Below are 12906 nucleotides of genomic sequence, written 5' to 3'. Positions count from 1 at the left end.
TTTTTCTTAACAAATTTTCTACTACCATAGAAACATTGATGTACTGTACTTCTTTTATGCCTTCATTTGATTTTCGCTCACCACTTAACTTGTATACATTTTTGGCTTGATATGCTAGTGTATTAACAGCATGTGTCTGGAAAAAATGCACTGGAACACTGAAACACATAGACGTGCCAAATGTGTTAAAGCTGTTTCGATAGGCAGTAATTAAAAGTGTTATGAAAGAGTTGTATAAATGAAAGTAATTCATAATAATTAATAATACAATGCACGAGGTATAAATACGTCAGCCCTAATTACGTTTAGGACCGTAAGCCGGATACGGACTTCATTAACACTCAAAATTTTAACTGATTTAGGTTTGTGAGTAGGCCCATCTGTTCAAATATACATTTAATTTTTTATATTGTCCTGTCAAATCTCAATAATTACTATTAGAGTCTAGTTAGTTGTTAATTGTATTGCAAAACGAAGTTAAAGATATCACCATTAAAATGCAATAAAATATACAGAGGGAAAGGAGACAAAAATTATAACGGATTAAAATATTCATTATATGAGTGAATAGATTAGGTGTCACTTAACACCTCGCGTGATCACGCGAGTGCGGACACAGAAGTGACCATGAGCTGTTATTGCTCAAGTAACCTCAAACCAGTTCATATCCGTCAGGGAACACCTCTGCACCACCTATTCAATATTTTCCGCTATTATAGAGAAGGTTAGTACCTCATTGGTAATTTTCAACTTCAACCTCCCCATAACAGTAAAGAATCCTATTTGCAGCCGCAAGTGAATCGCAGACGTCGTCATGAGATAACAAGTAAAGCGACGTGAAATTACATTCTATGACTTGATATTGATATAACTGGTAAATTTACCTGGGTGTTCAGTCATTCACCGAGGTACATGCCACACACTCTGGAGCACAACATATTCCATTTTTAACATAAACTACACAAGTTGCAAACATTAAAATAGATGAGAGAACAGGATATTTCCCCTTTCCAACTAACCTGCTCTTAAAATGTATTACTCTAACTAACCCATAACAGACTCCTGGACGTCACTGTCTCATAAATAAGATTACATTACTAGAATACTGCATGCAGATTATATCTAGCAATGTTTTCTATGAATTAATAGAAGTCTACGTTTTACACAGAAATGACAGATGCTAACTGACCAGTACAGCATATGTACAGAGTAAAACCACTCTCTTTATTTAACTGAGTAGATTCTTCGTATCAGTGTTAGTGAAGCCGAATATGATGATAAATATTAGAAATGAAAATTAGCAGATCATCATCATCATCATCATCATCATCATCATCATCATCATCATCATCATCATCTTCCATTTAGCATAAGGGAGCAGTCGCCTTGTTAGGATACATATTGGATTTTTAAAATATAACAGATGTGTAGTGGACTCCACAATATTGACATGATTGGTGTTGTTAAGTCTTCTTGGCTTTCATTACAATCAATCAATCAATCAATCAATCAATCAATCAATCAATCAATCAATCAATCAATCAATCAATCAATCAATCAATCAATCAATCAATCAATCAATCAATCAATCAATCAATCAATCAATCAATCAATCAATCAATCAATCAATCAATCAATCAATCAATCAATCAATCAATCAATCAATCAATCAATCAATCAATCAATCAATCAATCAATCAATCAATCAATCAATCAATCAATCAATCAATCAATCAATCAATCAATCAATCAATCAATCAATCAATCAATCAATCAATCAATCAATCAATCAATCAATCAATCAATCAATCAATCAATCAATCAATCAATCAATCAATCAATCACCACTGATCTGCAATTAGGGCAGTCGCCCGCGTGGCACATTCCCTATCTTCTTCATAAGGACCAAGAGTCAAGTTCCTCCCAAACAACTCCTCACTACATTACCTTACACGTAAAATATTTATATTACTATATGCAATGCCAAGTAATAGATACAGTGTATTACACTCTATCATGTTCTAGGCTGATGTGCACTCCCATACGTCAGACAGGGATAGTGTTTCCTTGACAGTGGAACTGCTGTCCGAGAAGTGTGGTGATAGCAGCGGTGTCATCCTCAAGACATTGAGTAGTACCGGACAGCCTGAGGAGCAGGCATCAGTCAGACCTACTGTCCTGCTAACAGGTAGTATCTTCATAGGTGTTCGGTGGTGTTATTGGACATGATTGTATCTAAGGGAACCAGCTGGTTTCTTTGGTCCTTCGAAATCTATGCCAGTTAGGAGTTGTCCTCGGCCCAGTTATCTTTGTAAGAGTTGGGTGATATTATTAGTCCAGATAACTTTACAGTATCAGGTGGTGTTATTGGTGCTGATAATATTATAGCAGTTAGGCGTTGTGATTTATACTGATATCTCTATAAGTGTAACCGGTTGTTATAAAAGTCTTGAATTGGTCTAGGAATTTCAATAAGAATTACATGGTGTTATTTGTAAATATATCTCCACAGTCGTTAGATGATGTTACTGGTCCGCATATCACTAAGGCAATTAGTTGTTTCGATTGGTCTGGTCATCTCCTTAGTAGTTATATGAAGACAATGGTCAAACATCTTTAAGGTAGGCCTAGTTAGGTGTTGCCATATGTCCATATATCTGTAGATGTTATGCGGGGTCAATGTTTCAGATGTCTCCATCAGCTGCTGCCTGAGGTAAATATAGCTATAATATGTCCATGTACAAATTTAGAGCAGAATTTATCATGCAAATCACAGCTCAAGTTCTAAATTCTTCTCATAGAATGTGTAATTCATTGTCTATAGCCTGACGTTGTAGGCGGCCTTTATTCTTCCGGTGATCAAGTCAACAGAGTGCTATTGTAGGTAACGCCTGTTACGCTGTTTTCACGACAGTACACTTCTGACTGACATCACTTGCCTTTGTTCTACCGGACACCTAATCTGGCGATACAAGCGTCAACGCTTCAACACGGAGTCTACTGTTGGTGGTTGTGCCATGCCGAGTTATTTCGACACACAAACACATAGACCAATGCTTTCCTAGCACCTAGCCTGTGTCTGAAATGTTCACAGATTAAAGTTACATGTCATAAACTCTTTGTTATTCAGCCGTACATTTTGTATGGTACGTAGACATATGTTCCAGTGGCAACATTTCCTCTCGCGTGAACTCTCTCCACACGAGGATGCCACCAACACCAGACTGAACTGCAGCCTGCTGGCTAGGCAGATCCATTGCCTCACGTGCTTGGCGACGCACTTGTATCCTGAATACGGCGTATATAATTGCTAGCACGATTCGTCCATCCAAGTGATCTTCAGCCAGGGTTTTAGTGTTCAATGGCGATGTTCCTTTGCCCATGTGAGGAGGTGTCCTCTATTGGAAGGAAGCTTCTGTACCGTTTTCAGGGAAAATGATTTTGGATGGCTCACACGTTGTTGTTATCTACACTGATTTCGCGAGTGATATGCTTCAACTGGACCCACCTATCCGCTCTTATCATCCGAGTTAGCCGTAGGTGCTCCCCGAAATAAACACCTTGTACATTATGGAATTTGACTCCGATGGTGCTGATTGTTCACGAATCCACGTATATTTTAGAATCTCGTAATATTATTTCGCTATCTCGTATGACTGTATTGCAACTCTTTAATCGTGTTATATATAGTTCACTATTTTCTACACAAAAATTCTTAGATGTAAGTGAATAATTCGCTGTCGGTACAATATTTTGGGGAACTGTTCTCACTTGCGGACGCGTACACTCTTGCAACTTGGCTGTACTCGGCAAGCTTTATATTTTATGACCATGTTCATTCATCGCTACTTTCGTCTCGCCCAGAGAAAGTACCGGCTTACAAGGGTGCGGGGAGGGGGGAGGAAAAACGTATTCAAATTGTACTTGGACACGGAATTCTACAGGAAGTAAAATTATTTTATATAATTAGTAAGTTCGTATGTGTTGGAAGAAGCCGTAAGGAAATAATATATGGGATTCTAAACGCTAATAACAGATTCAATTAAAAAGAATAATTTCTTGACATCCAGAAATATAATTTTATGATATTGTATGTAGAACTGTACCATTGCTTACAGGAGCTCAGGCAAAGGAAGGGCTTCCTGCCTTTGAGGCTTGGTTTGAGAGAAGTATGCTTAAAATTTGCTGGACAGCAAAGCTAAGGTATTCTAACAAGCGCAAGAGACAATAAGTCTGATGAAGAAGAACTAAAAAAATCTAATTGGACACATAGTTCGTCGTTAATGATTTCATTACTAGAATAATGTATGTAAAAAGGCAAATAGAAGGGAAAACTGACCGGGAAATACGTAAGTCAGGACATGAACTGTAACTCACACAGTTAGCTCAAGAGGGAAGCAGAGAAGCGCGAGAAGGGGAGAAGCTGCCCGCTTATAACTTAGGAAGATTCTCACAATGACGTGCTCACGATAAAATCTCTCCCCTTGTTTCCATTTTCAGTAAATTTCACTAAATATTTACCATTTTTCTGTTGTCGTACCGTAATGTATTTAGATGTATAATGTCAGATTCTCCGGTAACCGAGATTTAGAAAACTTCGGTGATCTTTTGCTTAATGATCACAGTAATGTTAATAGAATCGATTCCTCATGATGTGAGTGTAATGTTAGTCGTCCTACAGAATACCGTCGGTAGAAGTAAGGAGCAAAACTAACGTGAAGTTTTGTGATGAGAATTGAGGTAACACACACCTCATTGTACATTCCAATTGTAAAATATTAGTTCATGCGCATAATTACTAATTCATCAGATTGGATACTGCCCCACAATATTGGTGAAACCAATGTCACGGGTTTATTCAATTCATTATAACGTATGAATGTAAACCACCATTCTTCGCAGTCTACCTTCAAAATCTGAACAAAGTCTACCAATATGCTATGGACATTGTAATTATAATATAAATGTATAATGGATCCTACTATTGAATACAATATAGTAAGTTATATTTCATCTTTAAATATGACGTTTCTATATTAAACATAAATGTTTCGAATCATTTTAGAACCATCTTTAGCGGATACAACCATAACAAATATGTTACATTAAATAATATAATACCGGTAGTTAAAATATTATAACATTTGGCACATTAAAGTCTTATTGTGACGTTCTAGTAGCATGTTAATAAGAAATAATTAAAATAACTGTCTTGATATACAATATCTTCCGTGTCTTAATTTAAAATCTTGGTGTGTAAATAAAAATATTTACATTTCTTATTTGTGAGTTGACTTCATCGTAACGTGTTATTGCTGGTTGAAAATTGATTTTTTAGGTGGTAAGTGTTATATTACAATTTTACTATGTGCTGTTCATGTTGGTAGAGTTCCATCAAATTGATTTCTGTGTAATCTGTAATGAAATTATAAAGTAAATATACGAGGGGCGTACTATATTTTTTACGTTTTTCTTTGTACGTCCGGGCATGCCTAACATTTCTTTCTTGAGGGTGGTGACGTGTAACTAGTGTCTTGTTCCAAAGTTTGGTAGCAGCAGACGCACAGGGGCCAACGAATGCACTCGTCATAGCCCTTACATAACAACACTGTCAGCGTAGTAGCAGACAACAATGAAAGCAACAGTCAGGACAGCACTATACTACTTGGTTCCTATGGAAAGAAAGCGTGACCACTGCAGAAATTCATCGGCGCTTGGTGGCAGTCTGTGGAGAACATGCACCGCCATGGCAGACAGTTTACAGCTGGGTGGAAGGTTGGAAAACAGGGCTCATGGTAATGGAGCCATGTCTCATCACCAGTCACAAGCCTAGCCATGAAGTCGGCTGGATTTTGGTCATGGCGGTGCAAACGTTCTCTGCACACGTCCACACGCCTCTGCTTTTCGTCTGCAGACAAGAGTCTAGGCACCCACGTGGATGACATCTTCCCCAACTGTAAGTGGCCGTGTACAGTCCACCGCAGGTGTTTCGGCTAATCCCCGTGGCTGCCTCCATTTCCGTAAATGTGATACATTTGTTTCCTTGGATAGCCTGTTCGACCCGGGCAATGTTAGCTGGTATTGACACTGTCACATTCCTTCCAGAACTGGTTCCCTTGTCCACCTATGTGCGCCCAGTTTCCAAACTTCCACCATGTTTAAACTGTTATCCATGACGGTGCATTTTCTCCACAGACTGCCACCAAGCGGCGATGAACTTCTGCAATGCTCACGCCTTCTTTCCGTAGGAACCAAGTCGTATAGCGCTCTAGGTTGCTTTTATTGTTGTCTGGTCCTACGCTGACAGTGTTGTTATGTAATGGTTATGACGAGTGCTTTCGTTGGTCTCTCTGCGTGTGGTGCTACCAAACGGTGGAAGAAGACACCAGTTACACGTCACCACCTTCAAAAGTTAAGTGTGAAGCATACCCGGACGTACTGTACAAAAAAATAAAGTGTATAACATTCGTATGCTTCAGAAATTATGCTGCCTATGTGAAATCAGAAAATTTAGCGGAATGAATATAGACAACAATAAAATGTTCAAGAATCAGGCAATCATTGTAGCTAATGTTGTTTCTCGGAATCATACAAGTTGACAAGCTGAAGGAATATTGCAACGGATACTACCTGCTGCTAAAAATCGCTAATTAATGTTGTTACAACTCTTAAGGTGTTTTCGGCGGAATTGAAGTAATCGTAGCTGCAATTGTCTGGCACAATGACAGTGCCTTTTCATGAAAATCATTTTCTAAATATTTTCCGTATATGTTTGTTACCTTTAAGTTATTGACTAGAATTAAAGTTAATTTTAAACATATTCATGCGGGTGGAAATTTAAATTTTTGATTCCACCGTACCTACGATTTTGCCTTCAAAATATCAGATTCATTTGTATTTTAGACAGAGGAGTGGTAAAGTGGTTATTTTATTCAGCCTTTCATTTATAAAATGGCAACGTTAAAATTTCACCTTATTACATGATAATAAGAAATCTGAGTGATACACGGTGACTACGGGGTAACTAGTGGTACGACGTTCTTTAAAGGAGGAGGAGTTCATTTACTTCTAAGATATTAAAAATAATATATTGTTTCATTACTTTGTTTAATTATAAATATATTATTATTAATGACCTCTCATTCACTCTCTCTTTGCATCAACAGTTTCGCCACTACCTGGCTACCATCATATTCCTGGTTTTGGATATTACAAAAGGGTTTCAACCTCAATGAACTGGAAAGATGGGGTGGAGGCTTGTCGGAAGGAAGGCACACGAATGTTGCTCGTGGAAACTCAGGAAGAGCTTGACGCTGTCTACGGGTGGAATGGCTGTTGTCCATGGGTTGGAGTAAATCGTGAAAATTCTTCTGGACCTTGGATTAATATCTTAGGTAAGTCAGACTCTGCTCGACTGGGTGTAGACAACAATATCTGGTGAATGGATCATGGTATACAGATTTTCTCTTGAATATTTCTTTGAAATTAACGTAGTACATATCGTGGGATACTGCAGTCACGTGCTAGTAATGAACCATGGGTAATGGCTGTGTGGCAAGTAAGCGGTCCTGGGAGCTGGGATACAGTTGCTTGAAATCAGATTGGGATTTCGGACATATTCTGAGTCGCTGTCTTTCTTGTGGTGAAGCAACTAGGATTGTTCAAACCACTGGCCATCCCCTACCTTTAGTGTGGAGTTACTCACCGAAACTATGTTTACGTGGGGTAGCATCCAACTTCGCAATTTGTTACCGCTCGTGCTCAGAACCTTTTTAAGCAAACCTCGGACCTATGGGACTGACGAAATACCACTTCCTTGTGATATACAACGGACTCCACGGAAACAACAAACGAAACGCAATTCCATGTGGAGCTATAACTATTAATGGAGATCATTGAAAAAAAGAGCGTAGGGCTGGGTGAGTCAACAATGAGGATGCATATTGATGGGCTAGGGTTTAACGATATTCGTGTGTACGGCGATGACGCGGAAGAGAGCAGTTTATACTACTGCATGTAATGAACAGGTGTCAGAAATTGAGATACAGGGCGAGGGATAAGCCCTCTGATTACGAATACCTTAGAACGCGAAGTTGTTTCAATTAAATACGAAAATGCGCAAATAGTATTTGTAGATTCACAGTTGACGGGAATAATACGTGAATTTTCTGAGTTAATATTCGCCATGTCGGGGTCAGACAGGTAGAAGTCGACATTTGAAAATAGAGTTGAAGGACATTTTACGGTGCTGGGTACAGTTGGAGAAGATGTGGAACTAGTAGTAATGGTAACCGTTTATTGGACTTCTGTGCTAATATGGGACTAGGTGGGATTAGCGTATAGGCTCCAGATCCATGAACTAAATCATACCCGAATTTGAACTCCGAGAATCTGTTGCAATTGTGTGGTATTTTGGGTATTAATCGATGGTACAAGCCAGTGTGTTTTCATCAGTAAACTAAGTATCACAAGGCCTGGGTCTAGGGAAAGTGAAATATGTCTGCAGAAGTACGAGCGTCGAGAACCTCCAGGTCGACACAGAAATACATCGCAACGATCCAAAAAGTGCACTTAACACAATAAGGGCATAGAAGAAAGAACAAATGGCATGCAATTGAACAACGTAGAAAGAATTTAGTGTCCAAGATTAAATTGTGGAATGATTTAGTTAATTACTTGGAATTGTTTAGTTATCCATCAGGGAAACATTTCAGGATAGAATTAAAGGTTCTTAGAAAGGGTAGGAAAAGGAAAACAAATAACATATTCTGCAAGTCAGGTGAACTCAGTAGGTCCCAGGAATCACTGGAGGTGAGGAAGAATTTTCTGAAGTTGCCAAATTAAACGGAACTCTTCCAATTTAAGTCAGGAACAGTCGAGTGTCTGTTGAGGAGAACAACGATAGCATTAAAAATACAAATGGTGGTAAATAGACTGAAGAGTCGTAAAGCAACAGGACCCAAACTTGTGAAATACGTTGGAGAGACAGGGATAGATTAGTAGGAATAGCATGGAATGTTTGTAATGTATCTTGTCTTCGGAAGAAAATAGTAATAATATCATATTTAAGTAAGGGGCAGGGGGAATTAAATAAATATCGAGATATTTCAAAGATCATTGAACCAGTCAAGATGTTCACAGATATTTTTAAGTGGTGTACGCTCATTGCCAGAGAGTAAGAAGAAAGAATGATTGTCAGCGCACTTCAAATCCTTCCGCAATCATTTGAGGGGACAACCGAAGTGCTACCAATGATTGTCACAATTCCCATTCAATTTCCCTGCTTTAGAGCTGAAGAAAGAAAATGTGCACAGCAGCTGACGACAACATTTCCTGAACTTCTCGTTTTATTTCATTTTCGGTATACGATGATCTTCTAATCACTTCTTTATTCTATAGTAGTACACAACTCCTCAGACCTTTGTGTACAAGACTTAGGCAAAATTCCAGTCCTTATATCTTGTGCGCTAATTTGTTATGCTTCCATTCACAGGTCAGCAGATGAACACGACGGACTTCTTTGGCTGGCTCCCAGGCTATCCTAAAGGAGAGGGTAATTGTATGTTACTGGATGATGCACCCAATTATGGGACAAAAAATCTTGACTGTAAAATCGCAATATCGGTAGTCTGTGAACAATATTTGTAACTGCACAACGAACTATTGACATGAGAGCTCTCAGAAAACTTGTACTGATTAAACGATTTTCAATAAACATTTGTACATTACTGCTCACTTCCCTGACCTTCATATGCCTGGGTTGTGCAAATACATAACAACCTTTTATGTTTAAAAATACAGGGAGAAGGTTCGTATTTACCTATTTCAATGTTAAAACAGGTTTAGAATAATTTGTTAATTAAGGCAAATGAAAACATGACTGAAAAATCACAGCATTGTACAAATGGAGAAGAAATATTGGGGTATCATGCCCCATGAAACTATGAGATAATTGCTCACTTGAAGTACGTGTTGGATATTACAACTCTCCAGATGGGTGTAGGATTAATACCCGTCAAAGAAATTCAGTCGTCCGGATCGTTTGAAATACATATTAACGATCTAATGAAAAGTAGTACGCCGCACCATTATAAAGTTTGTCCCTCACACACAGGAATACATTTAGACACATGATAATACGAAGCATCATTCGAAGCGAGACCCTAATACAAGTACGTATTCTTCCAATACAACACTTATATATATCTGACCCAAGTCACGGTAAAGATCACGATGGCGTTCAAACCCATCATCTCAACGCATTAGGCTCAACACATAAACAGACACAGCAAGTATAAATGATCACAAATAGCATGGCAAGAAAAATAAACATCAGTAACACGGCACAGTAATCTGAAATCAAAGACAAGGACGAAACACGGATCAGTGTTCGAACCCACGTTCTTGTAGATAGTCTGCCAAGATCTGCGACCTGAAACCTCTACTAAAGAAACGTGGCTGTAAGTTTAGATGACGTTTACAAATTCCTTATTTCTCGCCGACAGTAATGGGAACAGCTAATGATGATCGCGAAATGATTATTAGAACGAACTTGAAATAGCTGCATGTGTCACGGAATTGCCTTACTTAAACCGGACGCTAAATCATTGAATGGCTCGCCGGCGTATCTTTCTTTGTCCTGTATAATCTGCCGTAACATTATCTCATGGCTCACTTGACCGCGAAATATACTTTCACTTTCCGTTCAGCTAGTTCATTACGGCTCACCCAGTTAACAATCATTCAATAATATCCTTCCGATTCATAAACACAACACGACCAGTATTTTTCATAAAATCGTCACTATCCCAAGATTTTCTACATCCCACATTTTCAATAGCCTATTTTTTCTTTATTCTTTCTCCTTCAGTTGTAAAATTTCCACGGGTTGCAAAGCTCTGAAGTCCGAGTACATCTCACTGACCATTGAAACAAATTTCGAACACCTTGCCCCTAATGAAAAAGAGAGATTATAACCATGTAAATTATTTTAAACACGACTCAAGCGCCCTATGTCCACGAATAACCGTCTAGTCTGAAGTCATGATTTCGTGTCAGTCGGCAAGCTCTCTTCTCACATATATCAAAAGTACCATGCAACCATTTCAATCTATGCTGTTTGATGAGTGTCTTCGATCTCCCCTAGAATTTTACTTAGTTTCTTATTAGGGACCCATGGTCTTACAAACCATGATTAATTCATTATCTACTCTATTAACATATCATCCCTTGGGAACCATGTGACCTTGCAGCGGTAGGGAGGCTTGAGGGTCCCAATGAAACAGATAGCCGAGCGCAGGTGTAACCATATCGGATGCGTATCTGTTGAGAGGCCAGACTAACGAATGGTTCATCGAAAGTGGGATAGCAGCCTTTTGGGAGTTACAAGGGTGGTAGTCTAGATGATTGCCTTGTAATAATACTCAACATGGCTTAGCTGTGTTGATACAGCTGCGCGGCTGAAAGCAACGAGAAACAACAACCGTAACTAACTCCAGAGGATACGCAGCTCTCTCTGTATGAATGGTGTACTGATGATGGCTTCCTCCGATGTAAAATAATCTGGAGGTAATATAATCCCCATTCGGATCTACGGGTGGGGACTACACGAGAGGGGGCGACCATCAGGAAGATGGATACTGACATTCTGCGAGTCGGAGCGTGGAATGATAGAACTTTGAATCGTTGTGGTAGATTAGAGACTCTGAAAATGGAGGCAGATAGACTAATGTTAGATGTAGTTTGTATAAGTGAAGTACTTTGGCAGGAAGAACAGGAATTTTTTTCAGGCGAGTGCAGAATTTTCAACATAAAAGCAAACAGCGGAAATAGAGGAGTAGGTGTAATAATGAATAAGAAAATAGGGCGGTGGGTAAGCTACTACGACCAATATATTGAAAGGAGTATTATTGTTGAGATAGACGTCAAACTAATTCCCACCACAATAAGAAAGGCCTGTATGCCTACTAGTTCAGCAGATGATGAAGAAATCTAAGAAATCGAAACGATATATGAAGAGATAGAAGGTTAAGTACAATATGAAAAAGGTGACGATTGTGATGGGAGAGAGGAATTCACTGTTAGGCTAAAGAAGAGAAGGTAATACTGTAGGATCACTTGGACTGAGTCAAAGGAACGAAAGAGGAAGTCGGTTGGTTGAATTCTGCTCCAATCGTAATTTAGTCCTCGCTAACACTTGTTTCAAACACCAAAAAATACGGCTATACGCTGGTGAGACCTGGAGACACTGAAAGATATCAAATAGATTCAGAAACCAGGTGTTGGACTGCATAACTTTCCCAGGAGCAGACGTGGACTCTGACGAAAAACTTGTTGGTCATGAAATTCCACCTGAAGTCGAAGGAATTGAAGAAAGGAATTCAAAGGGGTGGGGTCAACTTGAAAGAAAACAGTTTGAGGGACTGTTTCAAGGAACATTTTGCACAAGGACTAAATGAAAAGTCTGAAGAAAATCAAAGAGGAAGAATAGACGTGCTTGAAGAATGAGGTCTCTAGTGATGGTGAAGAAATGATAGGAAGAAAGGAAAGATCACCTAGGAATCAGTGGATATCTCAGGAAATACTGGACCTGATTGATGAAGGACAAAAGTACAAGAATGAAAAAATGAAGAGGGAAGAAATGGAGTGAATAGAAAGTTAAGGCAACTAAGGAAGAATGGCCGTATGAGAACTGCAAAGATGTTGAAGGTTTTATGGTCGTAGGAAAGGTAGGTGCTGCATACAGGAAAATCAAGGACCCCTTTGGAAAAAGGAAAACTAGGTGTAAAAATATTAACAGACCAGATGGGAAACCACTTCTAGGGGAAGAAGTTAAGGCAGGAATATATTCAAGAGTTGTGTCAATGCAAATACTGTACGAAGGTGGTATCGTTACGGAACAAGGAA

The sequence above is a fragment of the Anabrus simplex genome, chromosome 4 (genome assembly GCF_040414725.1).
Source record: "Anabrus simplex isolate iqAnaSimp1 chromosome 4, ASM4041472v1, whole genome shotgun sequence".
In the NCBI taxonomy this organism is placed as follows: Eukaryota; Metazoa; Arthropoda; class Insecta; order Orthoptera; family Tettigoniidae; genus Anabrus; species Anabrus simplex.
This window is presented reverse-complemented; position numbering follows the sequence as displayed.